Genomic DNA, 21,296 nt, shown 5'->3' with positions numbered 1-21,296 from the left:
GTCAAACTGCACAAATTGATTCATTAGATTAAGTGATAAATCTACCTAAGCTAGAATGTGACAGTGGTGGGCCAGTGACTTCTTTGGAGAAGTCTTTAAAAAAATCTATGCTGATGAGTTTTGAAACTGGGTTCAGGGTGTCCTGAGACATCTGGGAGTTGTTGAAATGAAGTGTATCTGTGGTGGATTTAGGAATTACTCTATATTTCAGATCATGATAGGAGGGGTACTTAGCTCCCAAGTTGTAAAGAATTTAGAAGAGTGCTGCCTTTCTCAAATATTGTTATATAATTGATTACACAGCATGCCTTTTGTTTTGTGGTCTACGCATTAACTTCTGTTTTCAATGTCTGATCTTCACTAGCCCCTGAGTTCCGTGAAGACAAGAATCATGGCTTATGGGAATGCACAATTGTTTGTTGAATGAATAATTGAATAAATGAGAGGAAAAAGAGTTTATCGTGAGCATTTTATTTAAAAAAAAAGCAGAATGCTACTTCTTGATAGAAAAATTAAATAAAGTCATTTCCCAATAATAAAGTTAAAATTTAAAATAATATCATGTATTGAAGTTTTAAATTTTGGGGGGAAATCTGTAGTTTTAAGAAGGGAGAAATAGACTATACTTTCTAAAGATAGAAAGCATGGCAGGCCCTCCAAAATTAACCTAGTGGAACATGGTATGTAAAGTCTCCCAAACCCATCAATTTTAGCCTAACTTTATAGTAATAAACACTTTTTATTGCCAAAGTAAATTAGGACAATGATCTGGGTAAAATAATACTCTTGAGCCAGATAAGAAAGACTTTGATTTTGTTGCCAAATTTAAAGCAATGACCTTCGTTCTAAGTGTGAAAGCATTATATCATTGTTGTATAAAGACATGAGTGAACCCCACTGAAACTCTACCACCATGGGGTTCTGTCATACCAGCTCAAATAGTGAGTAATCAGGAATGGTTCGATACATTAAACATTCTTTTGGCATGGTGATCCTTTTGTCAGATCAGAATTATTATGACTAGAACTGAAAATTGGGTGCCAGTCATGGCAGGATATTTAGATTTCTTCAACCCATGAATCTCTTTATATTGCCACTGTGTCTATTTTCAAGAGGGATGGTTCAGAGTCAGGCTTAAAATATTAAAAAAAAACTCTCTCCAGCACTTATGGTGAGGCTATAGACAAGTTCCTGAACTTTTTGGGACCTCAAATCCTCTGTAAGCTGGAGTAATAATTGTACCTGCCTCATAAAAGATTAAATGTGAAAATACTCAGTAAATGTTGCTTATTTTTTATTTTTCTCTGTGATGATTGTTTCAAACTCCATTACCGTTTCTAGACCTTTCATTTCCTTAAAGCTTTCAATAGTCAACCCAAACTTTTAACATTCCTCTTTGTGGAGATCACAGCAGCTTAATGAGTCTAGTTTGCCAAAACAATCTGCTACATCTTATAGAGAAACTAAATCATGCTTGTGGTATATGTGTGTGTCTGTATATAAAAGAGCCTCAACCCTGAGTCTTACCACAGTGAGAGCAGGTGGACCCCACTCTTGGCTACGAGCCAAATCCTATTACCAGGACTTATTGATTCCAGGCCAGCTACAGTTGCTTCCTCTTGTTGTTGTTGCTTTTCCTTCTCACCTCTTAAGGGAGTTGGAAAACTCTAAATTCAACTTATGAAAGAATATGAAAGTGCTTCTATTATTTGTATATTTCCCAGAAACTAACCTTATAGAAGTCATTTTCTAAGTTATAAAGAAACAGTTTTTTTTCCTGAATTTTTCATCACATGAATAAAACTGGGTTTTCCGTTATGATCATACAACACAAACCACAAGACTGTAAAACTAACATTTTTCAGCTGGGTTTCTTGTTTACTGTTTTCAAAGTGACTGTTTTCTTGTCCTGCGACAGTGTTCAGGGTGAGAACCCCGGTGAGGTATGATGCCAGCTGAAGCAAGATAAGTTAGTCATTATGTGCTAGGAGTGTGAGCAGCCAGTGAGCAGCCTGAGAATTCTTTCAGGGAGCTTCTTCAGAAATTGTCTCGGTGGCCTTACTGGTAACTTGTAATTGCCAGACTTAGGAATTCCCTCCCATCTAGATGTCTGAATAAAATGTTTAACAGTTTCTCAAACAGAGTAGTTTTGGGCAGTCTTTATCGTAATCATTTTCTGTCTTGCACAATTTAAACTTAGTTTTGATATTTTTCAGTGGAAGTTGTTATTATTGTATTGATTTTAAATCTGTTTCACAATAAGGGATTTCAGTGGATGATCCGTAAAGCTTTGTTCAGCTTGAAAATTATATGGTCAAAGTTTACCTTTTAGTAGTTTCATTTTCAACATGTCTCCACAGTGTTATGCGATTCCTTATTGATTTATCTGATAGAAGAACAGCATATTCCTTCAATTAAAGACTCCCCAGATCATTAAATCATCATTAGTAGTCAATTGCTAAGAATTTGAAGTTTTATATTAACACAATCAAGTCATAATTATCTCTCCACTGTGGCCAAAATTTAATCCAGTAAAATATTGTTAGGGCATTGTACTTTTTTTCAGGGCCATAGCTGTTAAAGGTCTCTCAACTAGAAAAATTTAAATATGCTCCAGTCCCTTCCATCTTGAAAACAAACAATAAAACCAATAATCCTGATGGCTTTTCTAGCTACTACTTTACCTGTCTTGACCGTTCCACAGTTTTGACCACCTGCTTTCGCAAGGAACATCTCTAACTTCTGAATTTTGAAATTAAGTGACTTATTTTGGGTCTTTGACTTATTTGACCTGATTTGTGTCTGACTCTGTTTATCATTTAATTTTTTCTCTACTTGGTTCTGTGATGCTGTGGCCTAGTAGGCCTGTCTGTTCTCTACCCCTTCACACACTTTCTAGTCTTTGAGGCTTTTCCCAAAGTTCAACCCTTAAGCTACTCTCTGTTGCTTTTCAGACTGTTTTACAGAAGCCCTAGCCCACTCTAGGCCAGACACGGTGGCTCATACCTGTAATCCCAGCACTGTGGGAGGCCAAGGCAGGCAGATCACTTGAGCCCAGGAGTTTGAGACCAGCCTGGGCGACATAGGGAAACCCTGTCTCTACAAAAAAATGCAAAAACATTAGCCAGGTGTGGCAGCACACACCTGTGGTCCCAGCTACTCAAGAGGCTGAGGCGGGAGGATGGTTTAAGCCTGGGCGGTCAAGGCTGCAGTGAGCCTTGATCGTGCCACTGCACTACCGCCTGGGTGACAGAGCAAGACCCTGTCTCAAAAAAAAAAAAAAAAAAAAAAAAAAAAAAAAAAAAAAAGGCGGCGGCAGTGGCTCACTGTAATCCCAGCACTTTGGGGCCAAGACGGGCGGATCACAAGGGTCAGGAGATCGAGACGCAATCCTGGCTTAACATGGTGAAACCCCGTCTCTACTAAAAATACAAAAAGCTACTGGGCAACGAGTTGGCAGGCACTGTAATCCCAGCTACTCGGGAGGTGCTGAGGCAGGAGAAATGGCGTGAACCCGGGAGGCAGAACTTGCAGTGAGCTGAGATCCAGGCCACTGCACTCCAGCCTAGGGTGACAGAGCGAGACTCCGTCTCAAAAAAAAAAAAAAAAAAAAAATAGAATCACTCTAGCTGCTAATGATGCTAATAGTCTTCCATACTAGTTTTTCAGTTCACATATTGCCATGGATTCTACATCTATACATCCAAATGTCTACTTGGACATTTCTACCCAGTTGTTTCTAAGGCACCTCAAACTTAGTTTGCTCTAAAACCGAATATATTTCCTCTCAGACTTGGTTTTCCTCTTTTCCACCTCACAAATGTCTACTGATTACTGAAGATCCACTTCAAGTGTCTCCACTCTCACAGCTTCCTTAATAACTACTCCTCTTTCCTATGGACCCTATGGTAATTTGTACCACAGCACTTTTCCTACTTCTGCCAAGCCCGGTATTCTTTAAGATCATAAAACACATTTGTGTACCTTTGCATGCAGCCCAGTGCCTGGTGTGTGATAGGTGCATGGTAAATGATTGTTGAATAGGTTAACAGATGACATAAATAGCAAATTATAGATATTGAAATAGGAAAAAATATATTTCATCTGGTAGAAAAGTGTATAAGTGGTTAGATATTAAAAGATACTTTTAGGCTTTTATGGAAAATAAAACGATCAGTCTTAGTGATTAGATGTAGTCTCTGGGACCTCAGAAGTAAAGAGAAGCCTCTAGTTCCTTTCATAGACTTGGGGTTGAACTGCTGCTTTCACTTGATTAAATAGAGATCAGTTCATGGAATGGCAGCAGCAGTTATTTGGGTGACTTTTCCAGCTATTTCAGAAGCATCAGAATGGACAGAGCAGAGCCCAACTATTTGTTTCAGATTTTTTTTTTTTTTTTTGAGACAGCATCTGGATCTGTTGCCCAGGCTGGAGTGCAGTGGCACAATCACAGCTCACTGCAATCTATACTTCCCGGATGCAAGCAGTCCTTCCACCTCGGCCACCTGAGTAGCTGGGACTGCAGGTGCACCATGCCCAGTTAAATGTTTTTTAAATTTTTATTTTTTAGAGACAGAGTCTCACTACGTTGCTCAGGCTGGTCTTGATCTCCTGGACTCAGACAGTCTTCCCACCTTGGTTTCCCAAAGTGCCGAGATTACAGATGTGAGCTACCATGCCCAGCCTTTAAGAAAATATTCAGGTACAATTGTTGCCTAAACATACTTCCTCCCTATTTCTTCTACACTTCCAAATACAGCTATGTGTGTCAGGAAAAGAGGATATGAATGCTTTCATTTACTTAAGCAGTAAAAAATAATGATTTCATTTACAGAAGTGATACCTCCCCCCACCCCACATCTACAGATAAGACTGTATTTGTGTGCTAATCATACCCACTTAAAGTTACCTCTAAATCCACTAATATTAAGTTCATCCGTGGTGCAGTAGCTTCATCACAGTTCATTGACGTTACCATTAGAAAAAGTCTGTTATTAGAATCCTTATGTTGTTAGGATTAGCCTAACTAAATGGAACAGGTATCTGGTTACCATGGGATAATCCTTTGTTAATGTTAAATATAAGAAGTCTTAGCAGTGAAGACTCATTTGTGACAGTCCTATATTTAGGATTAAGTTCTCTGCACTGTGATGCTGAACCATTGCAGAATTATGTTATATAACTGTGTTTCCTTTTGGCTTTCATAAAAATAAGAAACATGTTTCCTGAGGTCATCTAACATTGAGCAAAAATGTTAAATACATGAATAAAATTCCATTTGGCTTTTTAAAATATTGGTAGACTTCACATAGATTTGTAGTGCTGATATATTTTGGAGTCTTATAGTGGTTCGGTAGTCTTTCATGAAGAACAACAAACAAAACATCCTGTTTTTATAATATTCAGCACAAATCCCAGTGGAATTATTACAGAAATAGCTGAAGTTCTTCCTATATCAGTTACCAGTTGTTTAATTTTCATTATTTATTATTACTCTTCAAAGTCATTTTTCGAAGTGTGACTATAACAAAATTGATTTTGTCATCAGGCACTGAAGTCCTGCTAAGTGTTAATTGCCCAGGGTTTTTATAAGGAAGTTGGAGATAACTCAAGGCGCACTACTATAGCAGTAGTGACCATTTTAAATCACAAATATGTGTAAAACTCTTAAACTCTTTTTAGTCTTTTTTTTTTTCTAACATTTCATGGCTTCATATTTCGGAGACTTAGTGGTATTACTTTAAGTGTTTGCTTATGTTAAAATAAGAGAAAACTGAATAGAAAAGATATTTTTAAAGGGTTATAATATGGCTTTAGGACTGATGAAAGAGCCAGAACGATGATTTGGAAGCTGAAAATAGCTCTGTGTTTTATGCAATCAAGTAAAACTCTGTACCCTGGCATTCCCTGCACCAGATTAGCGAGGAGTTGGAAGTGATTCCGCCCCCGACATGCCATTATGGATGACACGCTGGGCTATGACAAACTGCTGGCTTAATGGAGCATGTGCTGCTGGGAGTATAACCCTGAGGTACAGGGTGGATTAGAGTTGAGTGATCTCAACTCAAATTCATTTCCTCTGAAAGGAAAACTGACCAGCCCTCTCTGTTCTAATGAGCATGTTTGCAGCATGGCTTCGCAAAGCGGGGCCAGTCGCTTCAGTGGCAGAAGTTCACCATATTTCTGTTTGGTGCCAGCTTTACCTACATAGGCTTCACAGCACCTCATCCTGGTCCTTAAGAATTGCAGATTAAGACCACAGAACAGAAGGAGATGGATATTTCTTTTACACTCTTACAGGTTTTTTTTTTCCTTAGTTTGTTTTCGATGTGTTGTTTTGCAAAATGCTGTGAAGTAAGTGAGGACCTAAGATGATTCCTGAACTATTTCTGTTGAGCAAGTGGGTAAACCTCTCCTGGCAGAAGAACCAGAACCTCATCAGCCCAAGAGGCTGAGTCATCTTTGTAACTGAGAGGTTCATGCCTCACCTTACGTTCTTGGTACCTAAAATGGGACTGTATGATGTGCCCTGTGAAATCAATAAAACTGTCAGGTTATAATTAATGTGTGGTGCTACTCTAATTAAACAGAATTGATGGGAAATATCTGGGAGGATAGTAGCAATGGAACAATGATGTATGCATTTAAATGATCTTAATTACTCCTTAGACTTAATATCCTATTAAGGGGACTGGGAGAATGTCACATCTCACTTAGCTGTATTGTGTTAGACAGTGGCCACTGGCTGGGAAGGACCAGAGTGCATTAAGCTTGCATTGTGGTGTCTGCCTTTGCAGACAGAAAGTTTGGGAATGTATATTCTTTTCTTTTTTCTTTTTTTTTTCTTCAAAGGAAATTAAATCACAGTCCTGACAGGAGAGGGTAAAATCTCTGAGAAGACCTCCCCAGTGCATGGAATTTACAGACTCTACCACGTCCCAGTTTGCTATTGTCCTAAGGCAACACACTCCCCTGCCGCTCTCAGGCGTCTTTGGCGGCTGGCCAGCCTCCCAGGGCCTCTGGCTTTGATGTGTGGTGCAGGCTGTCCTCAGGCCAGGCTGTGTTGTTGCCGTGGCCTGGACTTCACTCACACTGGATGCCAGGAGGGATGTCCTGTCTGCAATATACATTTCGACAGCCTGACAGTCCTAGTGATCCTCCTGCGGCAGGGGGAGCCTGCCTTTGTCTCAGCCACAAGTGGCTGCCCCCAGTCGCTTAGCTTTGCTGTGCTCTCTTTTGCTGTCTGCGGAAGACAAGTTTGCACCCAGCCTGTTGTCCGGGGGAGGGCCTCTCTTCCTGGGGAAGACAGCAGCTCTGCCAGGGAGCTGTCAATCTGAAAAGCCTCCTTGGCAGGGCTCTGGGGAACCGATCCGGCGAGTTGAACAGCTTCCTCTGGGGACACTGCATCGACCTTCATTCGATCTAAGCCTGGCAGCCCGGTTAGTGAGGACATCAATTCTGGCTCAGGAAATCTGCCTTAACTGAACCTTTGTTTCCACTATAGTCCCAGACTTATAGTTAGAAGTCTGTGCTGTTACAAATTTAACTCTGTAACTTCTGGTGATATCCATGTATAATTCTAAAAGCAGGTGACATATAAACACAGATGATTATAGTGATAGGTACCAAGGAGGAAAAAATGGGACTATGCTTTATAATTAGTCAAAAGACATACATATATATACACACACACACACTTTGAAGAGAGAAAGAGAGAGAGGGAGGGAGAGAGAACTTATTGTTGATTAATTGTTTTCAGAAGAGCCACTTCAATTCCAATAAGAATACCTCAGCGAACTGAAAGTAAAACATATCTGCTTCTAGTGTCTATGACACACCTTGCACTGTGCCTTAATAGGATTACTAATGTTTCCCACAGAGGAGGAAGTCTGGCTTCTATTCTTGCAAAACCCCTCCCTCAAATATATCTCTTCACCAACAGTTCTTTGTGTTAAGTTTCACGATGTCCCAGGATTTTTGTTTTTGTTGTTTTCATAATGTAAATTTTTTCATAATGAGAACACATTACACTTTTGACAACCTAGCATGAAAAATCTTATCAGCTCTTTTCTGCAGTAGATGCAGTGTGCAGCCTGCAAAGACCCCATGACTGGGTTAGGCAAGGACACCTGAACAGGACCAGGATAGAAAGGGGAAGAGATTTGTAGAAGACACACTTCATAGTCTCACTAGGGTGTGCCTGTTTGCATTCTGTTTATTGTTTTTGCAACCATTCATATCTGTTTATTGTTTTTGCAACCATTCATAGGTGACAGTAATTTAGCATTCTCATATTAATATTTTTTTTCTTGTCACTAGTGAGTGTTTGCATGTGTGTGTGAATTGGATCGACGGGAGGGAACGTGACTCTGTTGGTACATCCTGAATACTAGGATCTTGTTCAGCCCAATTGCAGTGATACAGGTATCTTGTAACATTCAAGCCTTGATGCTTTGAAATAGCAGTTTTGCCATAATTCATTGCCTAAATTCTGACTTCCTTACTAAGAACAGGAAGCATAGTGAAGTTTGGTAGGACAGGAACATACCTCGGACAGTAACTGTGGCTAAACCATAGTCATGGCATTTAACATTAATATGAAACATAAGATTTGTAAGTCTTCCAAATAGCATTTCTTAATGCTTACAATAAGATGACGAATCTGATAGTTCCCAAGACGAAAAGATGGAAATAGAACTCAGTGAGATTGCTGACCTGACTTAGGAGAGCTAAAAGATTAGGTTTCTCTTTCAAATACTTCCCTCTTGCAGCTTGCAGGTACCTTCATCGCTCTGTAATTCTCTTCATTAAAAAAAAAAAAAAAGTTTAGAGATTGAATGTTTATGTTTGTATTGACCTGTGGAATCCTCGGTTGCTTTTCTGTGGAATCCATTGTGCAATACCTAACATATTGTGGGTTGGTAGGAAAAACTCTTTAAGATTTAAAAAAAAAAACCACGTAAGGTATAATTCATTAATAATTTCATTCTGTTTCTGGATATGTTTTCTTCCCATTGTCAGCCAGTGTGGGAGGAAAGAGAAGAATGGAAGAATATTGCTGAAGTTGAGGGTGTTGTGTGGGTATGTGCCATCTGAAAGTATGTTATAGGAGAAGAAAAGCGTTTATTTTTATAATAAAAGTAAAATGCAAGTACTCGAAGTAACAGAAGATTATTAAATCTATTGTAGTGAGAAGTTATGATTCTAATGCTCTAAAAGTCTTAATCATTAAAGACATATGTTAACCAAAGGCATACATATGCATAAATATATGTACAAAAATGGTAATTTTGTGCTTCCAGGCTCAAACCTAAAATGTCATTCATAACACTATTGCTGCTGCCAATGGAGAAAATTTGCATAAGACTAAGGCAAAACTACCCATTCTTTCCTGTCCTGGAATAGAATTATAATTTCCAAACCGACAAATTTTAAATGAGTCCAGAGTTTCCTTTCACCTGGTTCAAAGTGAATTCTGATTAAAAGCTTCCACTGATATTATCTATAACCACAAAGCAGGCTCACCGTAGCTTTCTCTTGTGGGAACTCTCGGCTCTCCCTTCTAGAATTGCCCTTAGTAGTGGCCTGCTCTTTCTTTCTCCACATCCACCCCTTACCTCAACTTGGGGCTGCTCACGTCCAGCTTGCTCTATGAAGCCATTTGCGACCACTCTAGTCCCTACAAAACTCTTCCTATTCTCAACTCCTATTATCCTTAGAGACTTTTTCATACATTTAGCTTTTATTTTTTTAAAACATGTTTTTTTTCTGTGTTAGCTCAGGTCACAAGTTATGTGCTTTATTATAACAACTGGCACAGGTACCTAGCAAGTGTTCTTAATTGGTTGATGGTGATTTCTGGTGTCTGGCTATTAGGAAACTATTGTTACAGACTACAGTCTTGCTTCTCAAAGTGTAGACCAGCGAACTCATCACCTGGGAACTCTGGGGTTCCACGTAGACTTTTGGAATCAGAACCCATATTTTTAACAAGCTCCCGTGGTGACTCATCTACATGTGAAAATATTATAAAGCACTGCTGAGGAAGGTCCCTCTCGGGAAAGGATAGAGGCCCTAGAGACATTCAGCTTTCCCTTCGTGCAAGTGGTTTCCTGTTGTGATTTAGGTATCTGGTTGTAGCAGACAAGGCTCACTCTTACTGTAACTCCAATGTTGTCAGTTTAATCTTTACACAGAATGAATCATGTTTAAATGTGGCCAGGGGGCTCTGTCTGAGGTCACCAGGGCTGTATTTGTATTCTGATTCAAGACAACCACCAGATCCTAATCACTAATATCTCTTTAAATGGCCTTAAAAAAAAAACTTATACTAAGATGCAGAAAGTACGATTTCCTTTTCCTTAGTTACTTTCTTTTTTTTTTTTTTTTTTTCACTTAAAGTGCTTACACCCACTCAGCTTGCTATTTTGAACTCTGGGAAAGAAAATTTGTGGGCATCTTGCAGTCTTTCAGGAAATAAGGCTTAAATTAAATATTTGCCACATTTTCTACGTGATTCTTCAGGAAAGTGGAGAAGCACATAACTCCTTCTTTCACTCAACTTGACAAACTTGACACATAGTGTGACTTTCAAAGTGTGGATGGCAAACAGTTTCAGTCCTTATTTGCCTATTTACACACAGACATTCAGGTCTTTTTTTTCCTTCCCATTTTTTCTTTTTGTCCTTTTCTTCCCTTTCAGTACAGTGTCTAGAATTCTTCATGTACCATATCGGTTACGTAAACCATAAGATTCCTTGAGAGTACCTAGCTTTGTGAAATCAAGGAAGATAACACGTGGATTTAGTTAACATGCACAACAAAATTTAGACTATTTTCAGTCAAACTTAGGTTTAACATATTTTATTTATAATTTTAAGTGATTTATATTTCTGCACTTTTTCTCTATCTTTGAATTCAAAACTATTTCACAGACAGCAGAAATAGAGACAATGCTGGGTGGAGGGGAAGGAGGAGGGCTCTAGCTAACCGAAACCATTCAGCTGTGTTTTAAAGGAACTCAGGGCTTTGTCATGTAAATCTTCTAAGGAATAGAATGGTTACATGGGGTATTATTTTGTGGTGGTGTTATTGTTTACACGCAGTTTTAATTTCATTTTGATCAAGGAAATGAAGATACTTTAAGATAGGATTTTAAGTACTCATCTTCTATTTAATCAGCATTTTCTGGCATGTAAAGGAAGTGATTCAGGTAACCTTGTGAGGAATTAACACAATTTAATTGCTAGATATGAAGAATGAAGTATTTCCAAGCAAGTCTAATGGAAATGAGGAAAGACAGAGAATCAGGAGACTTGCAGAATGTGAATGTCTATTGAATATAAAAGTTAAAATGTCGTATATGTAGAGATTCATAATAATGTGCTATTTTTTTAAACACGGGAAAACAAAATGTTGAAAAGATGCATATATATGTGATTCAACTCAATTTTAATCAGACTCCTAATGGGAATATTCTGAGTGTGACTGAATATGGAGGGCAAATATTACACTTAATTAAATAATATAATCTGGAAAAAATGGGTGAAAATTTCCCACATATACTTGTGCAGAAAAGAAGATATTGATGAATGTTTGAGAAAGGAAAATGAAGAGTAGAATCTAGCTCTACCATGGATTTGAACATACTATGAAACAACAATAATTAAAACTAACACACACACACTAAGTTCATGTGAAAATGCACATGAAAACGACCTCACACAATGCCAGTCACATCATACTGGCAGTCTGAACAAAAGTTCCATTTTAAATATGTGGATCGATGTAACTAAATGGTGAGCCCAGAAATAGACATATGATAATACAACGTAATAAATCTAGCTTATAGAAAGATGTGTGAGGAAGGAAAACTTAGTAAATAGTATTATGGATTATTTGGAATTGGTCAGAACTATTTGAATACGCACCTTATGCTATGGATCTAAATATATGCCAGATATGTTAAATGGTTAAAACAAATTTACAGAAAAAAAGCATAAAATTTAATGTATATTACATAAAGGGTCATTTAAGTTCATAAGAAAAACTAGGACCTAAAAGTAGTCAAATTATATGAGTAGACACATTTTATATTAGAGGTGAAAGACAATAAAATAACTTTTAAATGAGAGAATAATTATAATTATGGTCACCATTAAAATAAAAATGACAACCTTAAGTATCATATTACATTAAATAAGCCTCTGAAAAAAAAATTTCAATTACATGCAATGGTGAGGAAGTTTGGTGAAAGTAGAATGCACATCTATTGCTGGTGGCTTTGTAGATAATTTCAATCTCTTGAAATCAATATGGCCATAAATATGAAGTTCATTATAAACATATTTCTGCCTTTCAATTTGATAATCCTATTTTTTATAATATTCTAAGAAAAAACAGTATTGGTGCTACTGAAAATAAGTGAGAACATTTGAAATGTTGCCACATATAAGAATGATGAAGGAAATAACTTTATGTTAGCTTTATGGAATATCATATGGCTATTAAAAATGAAAACTGAATTTCATGGAAATAATATACTTATGAAATGTTAAATTAAAACATAAGAATACACAATTATATCTGCATTATGAGGATATCTCTGTGAAAATATGCTTACATGGGGACGAATAATAGATTAAAATTTTTAAAAATGAAAAGAATTGTGTTTGGGTGATGGGATAAATGGTGTCTTTCTGGTTAAAATGTCATCAATGTTTATAAGGAAAATAATAAGTTAAGTGTTTATAAGGAAAATAATGTTCATATAAATAACTAAGAATAGCTGTACTAATTAGCCATAAGGGGAGGGCTTTTCAAGTTTCACTTTGAAACCCTGCAAAATATGTTAAGATGTCTTGGGCATATAACTGTGTCAGGGTATTCTTGGTTTCCCTATTTTAATTGGCCACTTCTTCACTGAGTTTGTGAAGAGACGAGTTGATTGTAACCATGATGAAGGGGGTACTTTGGAGCCTGTGTTATTTGAAGCTTGTTCTCTCTCACTGTGAACTCATTACTGTCCCCTTTTCCTTCCCATGCCAAGCTGATAAGCAGGTTTAACGTAGTTGGTGTTCAGTAAACTTCTGCTAGCTATGATTGAATTTTTGCCTATGAGAGGCACAGTGGCTCTACGATGCAAAGGGGAAAACAGTAGAATGGTACAGGAAAACTGCTTCTAGTTGCATGACCTTGTACAGGTGACCTTCTGGGCTTCAGTTTCATTGTCAATGAAAGGAGAGTGTTTGATAACTATTAAGAGTTATTTACATCTATAGAGACATTATGATTCACAGGCTTACTCCAGAGTGTGGTTTGCTACTCTAGAGCGCTCCTCGAAAAGCTCATTTACTGTGATTAGTATTGCGACAGTATGGTCAATTCAACTGCTCCCTTGGAGTGTCCTGGTGAACTCAGTGAGCATGGTTCCTGTGTACTACTCCCGGTAGACCACTCAGCTAGAGAAAGTCACTCAAGCCCAGCATTGTGTGTACATCTGATTTATTACATGCAAATAACTGAAACAAACCAATTGGTGACAAGCATGATCAAATATTAGCTAATGATAAATTGCTCCATTGTTTAGACCATGTAACATATAACTGAAATACAAAGGTCAGATGTATTTAGATTTTCTAATAGAGCCAAAAAACATTAAGAGTTGATAAGAGCCAAAAAACATTAAGAGTCCCTCCCCCAACCCCCAGTCCCTGCCCAGGTTGGTAAGGCAGGCAATAAAAATAAAGGTAAGGAAGTTTAGATTCAATGACTTTCATTAAGTTATAAAATTATTTGAGGTGTTGCACTGCTGTGTGGTGTAGCGATTGTAGGCCATTTACCATCGTGTGTTTATTTTCCTTTCATTATATGTGGTTATTTTTAAGGAATTGAACATTTCTAAATAAATGTTATATTGTGGTTTGTTCGCGAGGCTTACTTGTTGTACAGGCAACAGATCTGCTTCTTCTGTGCTAGTCAGTAGCAGTCATTTAGCTGAATCATCCGTATGGGTGACTAATATATTTTGTACTTAGTGCTTTTGAACTTTGATATGAGGTGCCCATTACTACCACTTTTAGGTACTCTATGGGAACACTGAAAAATTCCTAAGTAGTTTGAAGTCACTGCACTTAGACAACCAATTAGAAATGAGAGCATAGTTGCTGCAATACAGGTGAAAAACCTTTTAGCATATTACTTAATGACTGGTTATCTTTAGGAAATGTAAGACCTCTTATGAGGCAAGAGTTACATAATTTTAGAAAACAATACCCTACCTAAGAAATGAAGAGGGGCTGAAAAAGACTTTTGTGTAAGTCAGTTTTACATTGTACATTGAGAAATCAATGAGAAAGGATTTTTAAGAATCTTGAAGTTTGTCCTGCATCTTGAAGGGAGTACCCTACCTCTTTCTTGGAAAGTGACTAACAGCAAGAAAAGTTATGCTAGCTGCTGCACAAAACCATCCTGGGAAGTATTCAGAAGTGATATTATGAAGCTGGCTACTAAATATTATTTGAGAGAGGCTTTGTAACTTTTGCATAAAATGCTAGGAAAAGTACAGAAATATTTTCACCGGTCTAGATATTCAAATGCGAAAAATGTGTGTGTTGAATCAGTTTACAGTTCATTGTTTAGGTGATTGTATTTGTTGATACAGTATAATTTTAAGTAACCAAACCATTTGACATTTGTCTCATCATGTTTATGGCAAGAACCCTGGAATAACGATTTTTTATCTCTGTTAATGAAGAAGTCTTTTGAGACCGTGTCCAGATGAGTTTCCTAAATGATCATTTCTTGAATAGCAGTAAGACTAGAATCTAGACACAGGTTTTCTTGAAAGTGAACACGTATTTCCCATGACTATGTGGATTTCTAGTTAGTATGTACAGTTACTGCTATTTGTCCTCTCTATTGTTAGCAACATCTTTTGTTTTGTCCTTTTCTGGAGCAACTACCTTCTAATACTAGTGGATAACATCTGTTTCAATCTTTATTTTTTAATACTGAGATTATCAATTAATTTTGTTAATGTGTTTAGTGGGTTTGGGGGAGTGGCAGCGCATGGCTAATTCCAAATTGCACAATAAAAAAATCTTGTGCTTATGGCTTTGGAATGTTTTTGAACTTTCATTTAAATATGATGGTGTTTGATGTTCTGAGACTTTTTGAAATATTAGTATGTTTGAAAATACTAAGTCTGTCCTGGGAAGACCTAATTTGGGAGTAGCTAGAAACTGTCCAATTTTCTATTTCACCCTTCTGCTCAGCCCTCTAGCATTCCTTTAAGGCTCTCTGTCTAGTTAAGTTAATGCTTGCTTTCTCTCAAACTTTCTCTTAGAGCTGAGATGGTAATTTAATGTTTGAATTTCAGGAAAAGTGCTTCTACTGGCAGAGTGAATGGAGTAAACTAATATTATTTATAAATAATAATTAAGCTATTTATGAGTCCTTAGGAGAGTAAACACTTTCTGTGGTGACAAGGTGTAACATTCTCAGAACGATTTGGAAATCCATGCTAGTGAATTATCTCCAAGACTTCTTGACCATTTTTATGTTTAAATGATCTGTCTGGATATTAGTTTCTATTTCTCAATAGAGATTGCATGTAGCTAGGGCTTAAGGGCTTTCAGGGACTGTCACCTACAAATTTTCACTGCATCAGTAAATTGGAAGAATCAATGAGTATAATTCCAAAACAATAAATTGCATTTTCCCCTCATCCCTAATTTTAATGTCTTAACTGGCATTATATAACCATGATTTCCACCTCCCAATAACAAACTCTTCTGTTCTCACATTTTGTTGTATTCTTTTATCGTTTTCTCTATGCGTGAACATTCATTTTACCCCAAACTGGAAAATTTAACTTAATTCCTAGCTGCTTTTGCTGTTTTATAGCTTTAAGTAGCACAGTAACTTAGGAAAAGATAGTATAATATCATAATAGTCTGGATTTGATTTTTGCGTTATTAATGTATAGATCATATAATCATGCTCCAGTTTAAATGCAGTTCTTTGTTTTTTCCTCATTAGGTGGAGCCTTTGAATTTTTTAAAAGACCACAGTAATCAGATCTACCTGAAAAATTAAGTGAATTGATTTGGTTGGAATGCTCTTTTACCGATTCTTTAACATACAGCCACTAGGTAAGTCAAGCCAAGTGCTTTCTATATGGTTTTATTTTAAAGTGATTGGAAAGATTCCTCAAGCACAATATTAAATAAGCTTTGTGTGAAATTTTGACAGTAATTATTTGAGGCTCTTGAAACCTGTGATAGATGTTTTGGATGTTATCTAAATGAAAATATTCATATCTTTATTGCATTTTTGGAAATATCTGATTTTAGCTGAAGATTAGAAAATGTTGTCATTTATAGTTTGAAACCAGATTCTTTTATTTGATATATTAATGATGATTTGCTTGTTATAATCTTGAAGTAATGTAAAAATATCAGATTTTACTTTGAGTAAGGTTTTTATATGTAGTTTTATTGCATTTTGTCAGATTCACATCTAAGATGTAATGAACATTTAAAGTAAATTAGCATCTTTCCATATTTTAATCCATTCTTGTTTTATAGAAATCATAGTTTCTGTAATAAGAATAGAAATCTTAAGGAAAGACTTGATTGATTCAGCTTCCTTGTTGCACTGTGCTGCTGTGGAAAGCTCCTGAGGTTGAGAACACATTAGTTACCAGGAGGAGTTTAGGCTTTTAGCAAATTATTGGTGCTGCCAACACAGAATTTAGTGGGAACAGGACTTTGGCTACTGTTAAAATGTCAGTATAGTAAAGCCTGCTCTGTCAAACAGATTTTTGGCATCAGAAATTTAAATGATACTGATTTTAGGGCTTGGGAATTTTTTTAAAAAAACTCCAAGCAAACTCATGCTTTAATTAACCCTTTACACAGTAAAGAAAAATTGGGAAAAAAACTGTATTCCTAATTTAGGTCACAAGATTTGAATTTCTGAAATTCTAAATGTTATTCATGATTCTAAAATTGTACAGCTTGTTACTTAATTTTCCTCCAAATAAACTGGAGCTATTTTAAAACCTGATGAATGATAATGAACAAGAGAGGAAAGTGTCTAATCATCTGGGAAGACAGCTTCTAAACCAAACCCACTAATAGTGTCTGCTTCACCTGTGAACATCTTAAGACAAGATGATGTCAGATGGTTTTTTAGTGATAATGTTGTACAGTTTATGCAGTGCCAACGACTACCCTAAGCTTTGTCTAAAATAATCTCCCTTGAGATAACTGCCTAGGAACTTGATTTGCTAGTGTAGCTTTTGAGCATCCAGTGAGTATAGAAATATCACGTGTGGACATTCCAGAGACCCCTTTTCATTTGGCTTGTAAGCTTCATGATTCATTGTTTATTTGCAACCAACAATTTTCATTGTTATGGGCATATGGTGCCGTTTGAAAAAGTTTTGGATAATTAAAGGGATATAAGGCAGTTAGACAAAAAACCCATTAGGAAGACAGATATTTAGAAGTGTGAAAAGCAAGGCCCTAATTTTTTCAGTAGCTATGATAGATGTTAGAAGATGAAAATTAATAATCTAAATCACTAACTTAAATGCCTTTGTTTGCCACATTTAATTTTCCACCTACTCAGAAGTTTGGCTTTTACAGTTATTTCCAAAGTACCCTAAGTGTTAAGTGACATCTAAATTGATGGTGCCTAATTTAAATTATATTCAAGCAACTGTTTTATCAGTGCCTTCTGAGAATGGACATGGCCTGGGCATTGAGTGCAGATGGCCTTCTTGCTTATTGCACTGTGAGTTCTGGACTCCCTTGGTTGAGTTAGCTCATTGGGGTCACTGTGCTTTGAAACAATTGTTTTGCATTAAATAAGGATGCTGCTTAGTTCATAAGGCTCTATGAGGATTAAATACCTGGCAAATACTAGGAGTTCATAGTAGTGGTTATGATGATGGTGATTAATAGGGGTAATAGTCATTGCAGTCACTGGTTAAATGTAACCAGAATTATATTTCATTTATCATGCGACTGATTCTTTATCCTATCAACATGGTCTTTACTCAAAGAGCTGGGTATATTTTCTCAATTAAATCAAATACTTATTTTGGTAAGGAAGTACTTCATATGGAATAGGTAAGCATTTTCATGATGCATACATAATCAGCAACCTCTTGGTGACTTTATCAATGAACCTGGCCCTGTGCATTAGCCCCAATGAGGATTTTTTCCAATATAACTTTTTTTTACAAATAATACATTTTAAAAATATGCCCAACTCCTCCCACCACAAATTGGTAGTAAATAGAAAACAGTTTGTGAAGAAAGGAATGTTCTCATCCATAGAATATTCCTCCTTTTATGATACTTTTTGAAAAGTTAGTAAATGCAAATTATTATTATTATTTTTTACAATAATGTTGCTTTGCATGTTCTGGCATTTTCCTTCAAGCAGTGAATGCTTTTGACTGGTCTTGACATTATTCATTTTAAAGTAGTATTAGCTGGAGTCTGGGCTTTTAAACACATGGGTGATCAGATTTATATGCTGTCACTACATTGGATATATTTATTTAGGAATTATGTAAGTGACATTCCTTCCTACAAAAAGAAGGTGAAAATTATTAAGAATCTCATAAATCTGAAAATATTGGGTTAAAGAGCAGTAATTAATTTACTGAGAATTATATAATTATTACTGTTAGTAATTTTTGGAGTCAGACATCACTGAAATCTTACTTTAAATTAGGAAGTCCAAAATACATAATACTATGTTCTGTGGAAATTGCTGTATTTTGTGATTTCCCCAAACCTTTTCTTCATCCATTTATCTCTCCTTTCTCTTTGATATGACTTTATATGCTTTTCTTATTATTACTTATACCAATTAGGAAAATGAGAAGGAAGAAAACCCTTTTAATTCATTCTATTTGGTTACATTTTAGCTGGTCTTATAGCGATTTGATAAAGGTGCAAATTAGATTTTCTTTCTGTTATCTCCGGGTGTACTATAACTCCTGCCATCACAGATCATTCAGAGTAGACCTTACAAGTTTCAGTATATTGTGGCCCTCAAAATATTTCCTATTATACAGGGTTTCCTTTTATATTTTTATAGCTCTTCAGATGCATACAAATCTTTTGTTTAGTTCCTTGTATTTTAAGGTAACAGAAGAGGGCATCAGCATTTATGTTTGAGTATTAATATTTACAAACTGATGTGAAAATGTGGACTTTTATGTATGCTCTAGATTTCTTCTGGCCGCCTTACAAAGACTGCCCTTTGTTTTGCTATTCTGGCTTAGGTGAGTGGAGCCCATTACTGTTAGCTTATTTGAACTACATGGCTTCATTTTTCCAAAATTATTTTCTTTTTTTTTCTTATTCACAATTTGACTCCTCCTGCTTTGTTTTTCAAGCATTTTACCTGGCTATACCTTCATTCATTCATGCATTCAGTAACTTTTCATTCACATATTCATCATTCCATCAGTTAATATTAACTAAACCAGTAGTATGAGCAAATCTCATTTTGTTCCACAAGCATGCTCTAGCCATCTGAAACCCTGACTGAAGGCTTCTTTCATATCATTTCATAGTATTTCCTTCTGTCTATCCTTCCTGTCCCCTTCAGTTTGCAGTGTAGGATGGCTGTGTGAAGGAGCCTCTCATTTTTCACTTCCCATGCAAAACCTACACAGTGGATCTTAGCGACTGATCATATGCCTTGTTTCTATGATGGCATGAATTAGTATTTGTGTAATGCCCTACTCTCTGTCTACAGGTGGCTTCCATGTACATTATATCATTTGAGGTAATAACTATTATGTAGTTATTACTCACACTTTATTTTGTGTGTAACGGACTGGAGGCTTCATAGTGGGGAGCTGGTTTTAGTTGAGTGATTTGCTTAAAGTCACAGCACTGGTGAGTCATAGAACCAGAATTCAACTCTGGTTCTCCCATTTTTGGCTAACATGTCAGTCACTGCCAAGTCACCAGTCTAGTTAACTGGTCTAGTGTTCAAATGTTGGAGCATTGTGGATGTGGTCACTATGTTCTGTGTATTATGATCCACATAAAGAAATAGAAGCCAGCCATGTCAAAATTTGGGGGCAGAATCAAATCTTATAATTTTAGGGAATCTTGAGGTAGTCCAAGGAACAAAATGCTGTAGAAAGATGTGGATTGTAAATTTTCCAGACTTCTGTCAGATATCACCTTCTGGAAACCAAAACCTGATGATACCCACTGTTAAGTTTACCCAATCACTTCCCTAATCTGAGAATCTCATGATTTCCAAGCAATATCCCTTATGGATCAAGAATCACCTCTGAGTTCTGGTTCCCTTGGCAATTACAATTTTCACTATAATTCCTTTAATTAGATATTGGACAAAATCCCCCACATAGAGATCTTTATGTTTGAATCTGATATCACATTGACGTCTCACCCATGAATTGCCAAAAGAAAAATTCGCTTTCTTAATCGCATTTTCTACCTCATCTATTATTTGCATTTTGGGTTAATGCACTTTACTGATGTCAGAGTCTGGTTAATAATTTTATTGTAGTATTCTCTTCATGTTTGAGCTCCTTTGCCTGTATCACCCCTTAACAATCGATACTTCTCTCATACCACTTTTTGTATGCATTTCTGTACTTGCACATTATAATAATTTATGTGAGGTTTTCCTGTCATATGCCTGCACTGTAAGTTGCTTGTGTCTTCTTTATTCTTAAAAATGGTGATTGAAAAATAGTAGACATTTAATAAATATTTGTTGAGTTTAATAAAATAATTGCTTGTGAGTTTTCTTTTCCTTTTCTTTCTTTCTTTTTCTTTTTTTTGAGACAGAGTTTCGCTCTTGTTGCCCAGGATGAAATGCAGTGGCATGATCTCGGCTCACTGCAACCTCTGCCTCTCGGGTTCAAGCGATTCTCCTGCCTCAGCCTCCCTAGTAGCTGGGATTACAGGCATCCGACACCGTGCCCAGCTAGTTTTTTGTATTTTTGGTAGAGATGGGGTTTCACCATGTTGGCCAGTCTAGTCTTGAACTCCCGACCTCAGGTGATCTGCCCACCTTGGCCTCCCAAAGTGCTGTGATTACAGGTGTGAGCCACTGTACCTGGCCAAATTTCTGTTTTAAAATTCACTTTGGGGACTGAAAATCAATACCTGGACACAGGTTTAATTTTAATTATATTTGTGAGATGAATCTGAAGTCTGATACTTATTAAATATCCAGAGCTGGGTCATGAGTACAAATTTATGAATTTTTTAGTGCAAAAA

General features: G+C 36.6%; 1 protein-coding gene across 3 annotated transcripts in view; it reads left to right on the top strand.

Moving 5' to 3' along the window:
* Positions 1 to 21,296, top strand: part of HIVEP2 (HIVEP zinc finger 2) — a 206,974-nt gene that overhangs the window by 97,590 nt on the left and 88,088 nt on the right. For all 3 annotated transcript variants that reach the window (XM_017887673.1, XM_017887675.1, XM_017887674.1), the window contains exon 2: positions 16,042 to 16,154. The gene's annotated coding sequence lies outside the window, so the exon portion shown is untranslated. The remainder of the gene's footprint in view (positions 1 to 16,041; positions 16,155 to 21,296) is intronic.

This window comes from Rhinopithecus bieti, unplaced genomic scaffold (assembly GCF_001698545.2).
Source record: "Rhinopithecus bieti isolate Rb0 unplaced genomic scaffold, ASM169854v2 scaffold_17771, whole genome shotgun sequence".
NCBI classification, from domain to species: domain Eukaryota; kingdom Metazoa; phylum Chordata; class Mammalia; order Primates; family Cercopithecidae; genus Rhinopithecus; species Rhinopithecus bieti.
This window is presented reverse-complemented; position numbering and strand designations above follow the sequence as displayed.